A 5,639-nucleotide genomic window follows, 5' to 3' on the forward strand; every position below is an offset into this window, starting at 1 on the left:
TTTTTTTTTTTTTTTTTTTTTTGTACCAGGGATCAAACTCAGGACCTTGTACTTATGAGGCTGGTGGCGGCACCACTCAGCTAAATCCTTGGCCCCCTACTTCTCTTTTAAAGCATTTTCATTTTTATTGCCAATTTTTCAATTGTCATACGTGGGGTTTGTTTTTTTTGGTGGGGGCGTTGTGGTACTGGGGATTGAACTCAGGACCTTGAGCTTGCAAGGCAGGCACAGTGCCACTGAGCTAAATTCCCGGCTCTCATATTTGGTTTTTAATGATTTATGAGTCTTATATTTCTCTCTGTATTTTGTAAAGTAGTTTTTATAGTTTGTTTTCTTTTTTCTTTGTTTTGAGACAGGATCTCAAATGCAGTGCAGTTGGGGCTGTCCTTCAACTTACTGTGTAGCCCAGGGTGACCTCGAACTTGTGCCTTTAGTCTCTCCCCACCACTTGATACCGAGGATTGAACTTGTGGCCTTGGCACAGAGCTACATCCCCAACCCCTGTTTTGCAATAGGGTCTCATTAAGTTGTCCAGGCTGAGCATGAATCTGATCTTGCTTTAGCTCTTAGAATGCTGGTATATGCACGCCTGGCTTGTTTTCTCTTTTTTTGGCAAAGGGGACTTTTAAAAGAGGCATAGAGGAATTTATTAGAGAGAATTTTAAGAGATAGTGTACAGGGCTTCCAGAGGGAGAGAGGCGCCTGTGGCCTTGAGTTGGATGTATTTATGGGGACTAGGGTGTCTCTAAGATGGGTTATCTAGGCTATGTATTGTAGTAGGGCTTTTTTTTTTAAGATACACTAAAGTTTTAATTCCTCTGTAGTTAAACCCTCATATCTGTCTTCTGATACTTAGAAATGCCTTCTCTATAGGTTATTTTGGGTGTGCTCTACTTCTACCAGAATTAGAAGGGCTATAACACTTATATTTTATTCAGATCCCCTAAGAACATCTATTTTAATACTGTTTTAATAATTGTTCCTCTTTTACTAACTTGAAATGGCCCGTGAGGCCATCTCAGCCCGATTTCTTCCCACCTTGACAGCCTTGTGCGGCCTCTGCCCTTCCCCTTACTCCTGGCCCGGCTCTGCTGCGTTGCCTGCAGCACGTCCTTCGTTCCCAGCTTAGGCGCTTTATCTCTTTGCACATGTAATTCCTTCTGTCTGGACAGTTTCCCTGCAGTGCCCCACACCCTCACAGATCTGGCCAGTCTTTACTCATCCTTTTCATCTCATTTCAAATAGCATTTGTGCAAGTGGCCTTCTCTGACTACTCCTCCATTGTAAGAGATCTTGGAGTACTTATGATTACGAGAGTGCTCTAACCCCCATGGGTCCCTAGTGCCTGGCACATCAAAGACACTCAGTACACATTTACCAATGAATTACAGCCTAATCATGCACTAAGTTTGTCTACATTTTCCTTTTTCAAAAATGTCTTTATTATTTATTTTAGATTTGCACTATCTAATTCAGTAGTTGTTGTTCATCTTATTGTTGAGCATTTGAAATGTAGTTTGTCCAGATTGAGACATGTTATGTTAAAAATACCCATGAGATTTAAGACTTAGTATTCAAGTTAGAATTTTAAATGTCTCGTACCTTTCTAATCTAATAGTGATTATATGCTGCAATAGTGTTTTAGGTATATTGGGCAAAATATATTATGAAAAAAAATTTTAATGTAACTGTTTGCCAGGCATGGTAGCACATGCCTGTAATCCTAGCACTCAAGAGGCTGAGGCTGGAGCATCACCTTGAGTTCAAGCCCAGCCTGGGCTACATAATGAGAGTTCAAGGCCAGCCTGAACTATATAGCAAAACCTTGTATCAAAAAAAAGAAAACAGGGCCAGGGATTTAGCTCAGCGGTTCGGTGGCCTGCCTTGCAAGCACAAGGACCTGAGTTCAATCCCCAGTACCAAAAAAAAAAAAAAGAAAACAGCTGGGCATGGTGGTGCAGGCTTGTAATCCCATCACTTAGGAGCCTGAGGCAGGAGGATCACCTTGAGTTTGAGGCCAGCCTGAACTAAATAGTGAGAGTTCAAGATGAGGTTGAACTATACATATATTAAAAAAAAGAAACAAACAAAAAATTAAATAGGCTGGGAGTGTAGCTCAGTTGTAAAGTACTCACCTAGCATACACGAAGCCTGAGTTCAATCTCCAGCATAGCAAGTAATTAAATAAATGCTTATTGAATTGCATGTGTGGCTTCTGTTTATGTTGGACATCAATGCTCTGTGAATTTTAAAATAATTTTATTGCATTTTTAAGATTTTCCATTGGACTGAATTATATTTACAAATTCAGTATAGAGGAAGTTGTCCATCTTTATAGAATTGAATTTTTTTAGCCAGGATGTTACAGTTCTTCACTCACACCTTTTTGTCCTTGTTAAGGTAATGTATTTTTCTTCTAGTTGGCCCTATTTATTCTTACTGGGTATTTTACAGTTCCTGTTACTTATTGTTGACTGTTAAATTATTTTACCTAGTATTTTTTATGTGCAGTTGTTTTTGAAACTCTACTTCTTAGATCTTGATTCTAACAGTGCTAATGATTCATTTCACTTGTATTTCCTATGTAAATTGTCATATTTGCTTGTGACAGCAGTTTTGTCCATCCCCCCCCACTTTTTTTTTTTTTTTTTTTTTTTTTTTTTTTTTTTATGAACTCAGGACCTTGTGCTTGTGAGGCAGGCAGTAGAACCACTGAGCTACATCCCCAGCCCTTGTCTCTTCTTTTTTTAATGGCTGTGTGCTTTAATTTTCCCTTGTCTTGTTGCTTTGGCTAGAAGTTCCAGAACAATGTTAAGTAAGAATAGTGATGGTGGAAAACCTTGTCTATCTTCCAGCCCCTGATGGGAATGCCTTTACTAAAGTGTTTACTAGAATGTGCTCCAGGGAACACTAATTCTTTGGAATATTGATGTGTGTACCTTGAGAGAAGAGTTAGTACCACAGTTAAATGACTTGCAAACTGCTGAGGTAAACAGAATGTTTGTCTGCAGGACTTTTCAGATGGGGTATTATGCTAATGTGTTTTTAATCCCTAGGAGGTATTGGGGCTAGCTCCTGGGCTTGTGTTGGGTTGAATACATTTTTTGGGAAATGCAGACATAATGTTTCCTTTCTAAGGATAATGGTTGACTTGCAACAGACTATTATATTAAGGAAGTATTTATTGTTCTGTTACTAACTTACTGAGAGTATTTTTCTGTTACCCCTAAAGGGCATTTAACTTCCTCAGGTGGATTTTGGCATAGTATTGATTTGGTCATATGGGGTTTTCAACTTTGGCTTTCTGGCATTACAGATCATAATTGTATATTTCCTAATGTGTAGCCATCCTTACATTTGTGAAGTAGCTGTTCTTGTTCATAATGTATTCCTTTAATATGTTATATTTCCTAGTAGTTCTGTTAGTACTTTAAAATCTACTTAGATGAAGTGTTTCTCTTTATGCTGTTTGTCATCTTCTGGTATCAAATTTGTGCCAGATGAACTGAAATTCTTTAAATGTTTCTACATGCGTCTAGAACAGTGTGAACGGCCTGAAGATCATTTGTGCCTTAGCACTTCTGTTTCTTTTTTATTTAGTTCTGCCAATTTATGTTATCCTAAAAATATGTCCATTTCATACAGATTTCAAATTGATTTCAATCATAAGTCTAGGACAAATAAAGACACAGTATTTCTCTTTGACTAAAATGTCTAAATTGTGACATGATTTTTAAAATTCTGGTGTGATATAGTCACACTAAATGATTGGTCCCTTCCTGTGAGCCTGAGATTTATTGTGCGTTATCTTAACATTTTTAGGTTTTTCTCTGGTTACATGCTATTTCTCTATTATTTTCTTGCTTTTGGCTTAATTTGTTGTTCCTTCTGTAATCTAAGTTTAGTCATTTCACTTATTTTTTAAGGATTAAAAACTTAAAATTTCATTATGAAAACTTCAAATAAATCAGGAGTTGTAGCACAGTCGTATAATCCCAGAACTCAGGAAGGCTGAGATAGGAGGTTCTGCCAAGAGGCATGCTCTCTCTCATGGCAAGTTCATACCCTGCTTGGGCAACTTATTTAGGGAGACCCTGTCTCAAAATACAAACATTTAAAGGCTGGGGATCTAACAGTGGTTCTGCTGCCTGCCTTGCAAGTGCAAGGATCTGAGTTCAATGCCTGGTACCCCCCAACCCCAAAATTAAAAGGTCTGAGAATATAGTTCAGTGTGAAATGGTCCTAGCTTTACTCCTCAGTACAAAAATAAACAAATAAAATAAAAATAAATAAAACACACCAAAAAGCTGAAAGAATTTTACAACACTCAGATACTCACCATCTTGACTCTTCCATTACTATTAACATTACATAGTGGACCCTTGATGTATGTAAGAACTCAGTTTGTTCCTGAGGGCTGGTTGTAACTCAAGTTAGTTGATTATCTTCAAAGTTTCTCTCCTGTCTCTCTCCTTCAGGCTCCACTTTCTTTCAGGCAGATCTAAATGTCCTTAGACATTGGCCCAGGATTTCTCAATTATCCCCACACAGGAAAAGATGTTGTAATATTCCTTCCAGAATTCTTTACAGGTTAAATCTGTATCTAAAACTGTCTGGAAGCCCAAGCATCTGGCATTCGATTTGTAACTCAAGACTTTGTTCTGAAGCTAAAACTAAAATTCCAGTCATAACCCAAGTTGTTCATATATCAGGCTGGTCATAACTCGAGGGTCCATCGTATCATGTTTGCTTTTTCATGTATTTATCCATCTGTTATTTGGAAATATTCTCAAGTTGAAGATAGATACAAACTTCACTCGAGCCTTTCTTGCTACAGATTCTAATGTGTTTTCTCATTTCCTAAATACTTTCATTCAATTCTGATTTTTCTCTGAATACTTATTAAGGAGATGTTTAAATTTTACTGGTTCAGGTTTTTGTTTTGTTTTTGTAAGATAGGGTCTCACTATGTAGTTGAGACTGACCTGGCACTCACTATGTGGCCCAGGCCAGTCTCGAACTCACAGTGATCCTCCTGCCTCAGCCTCCTGAGTGCTGGGATTACAGGCGTGCATCACCACGACCGGCTGGTTGAGTTTTAAAAGCTAAAAAATACAGGTTAGATCCAGCTTCACTGTGATTTGGTCAGAAAATAGAGGCTGGGCTCCACCTGCTTGAGCAGCTTTGAGCAAACCCTGGCTGCACATTCCAGGACAGAGGGAGCAGCCCTGCCCTAGGTGTTGGTGCTGTGAGCACTGGCGGAGGGTGGTGCACTTTTAACGTGCCCATCACTCTTCTTATTCCTTCTGCCTAAAAATAACTTCGCTGGACAGGACCGGGCATTGCTGTGCCGTATGAAGGCGTGCAAGGCTGAAGGGGAAGAAGTGCGAATCAAGACATGATACCAGAGGAGTTATCTACACTCATTGTACCTATTGTTGCAGTATTGTGTACAGATGCCAATTAGAAATGCACAAATACAGCCGAGGATTTAGCTCAGTGGTTCCGCTGCCTGCTTTGCAAGCTCAGGGTCCTGAGTTCGATCTCTGATACCTGCCCCCCACCCCCAAAAAGAAAAGTGAACAGATAAGGCAGGACATTCATTAGATGAATTTAAGTGTTTTTTTTTTTTTTTTTTA

The 5,639-nt window shown here is 38.9% G+C and overlaps 1 protein-coding gene across 9 annotated transcripts in view; it reads left to right on the forward strand.

The window, feature by feature from the left end:
• Zbtb34 (zinc finger and BTB domain containing 34) overlaps positions 1 to 5,639 on the forward strand; it is a 42,760-nt gene that overhangs the window by 33,215 nt on the left and 3,906 nt on the right. The gene's annotated exons all lie outside the window — the stretch shown is intronic.

This window comes from Fukomys damarensis, unplaced genomic scaffold, assembly GCF_012274545.1.
Source record: "Fukomys damarensis isolate Sample0158 unplaced genomic scaffold, DMR_v1.0_HiC HiC_scaffold_36, whole genome shotgun sequence".
Classification (NCBI taxonomy): Eukaryota; Metazoa; Chordata; class Mammalia; order Rodentia; family Bathyergidae; genus Fukomys; species Fukomys damarensis.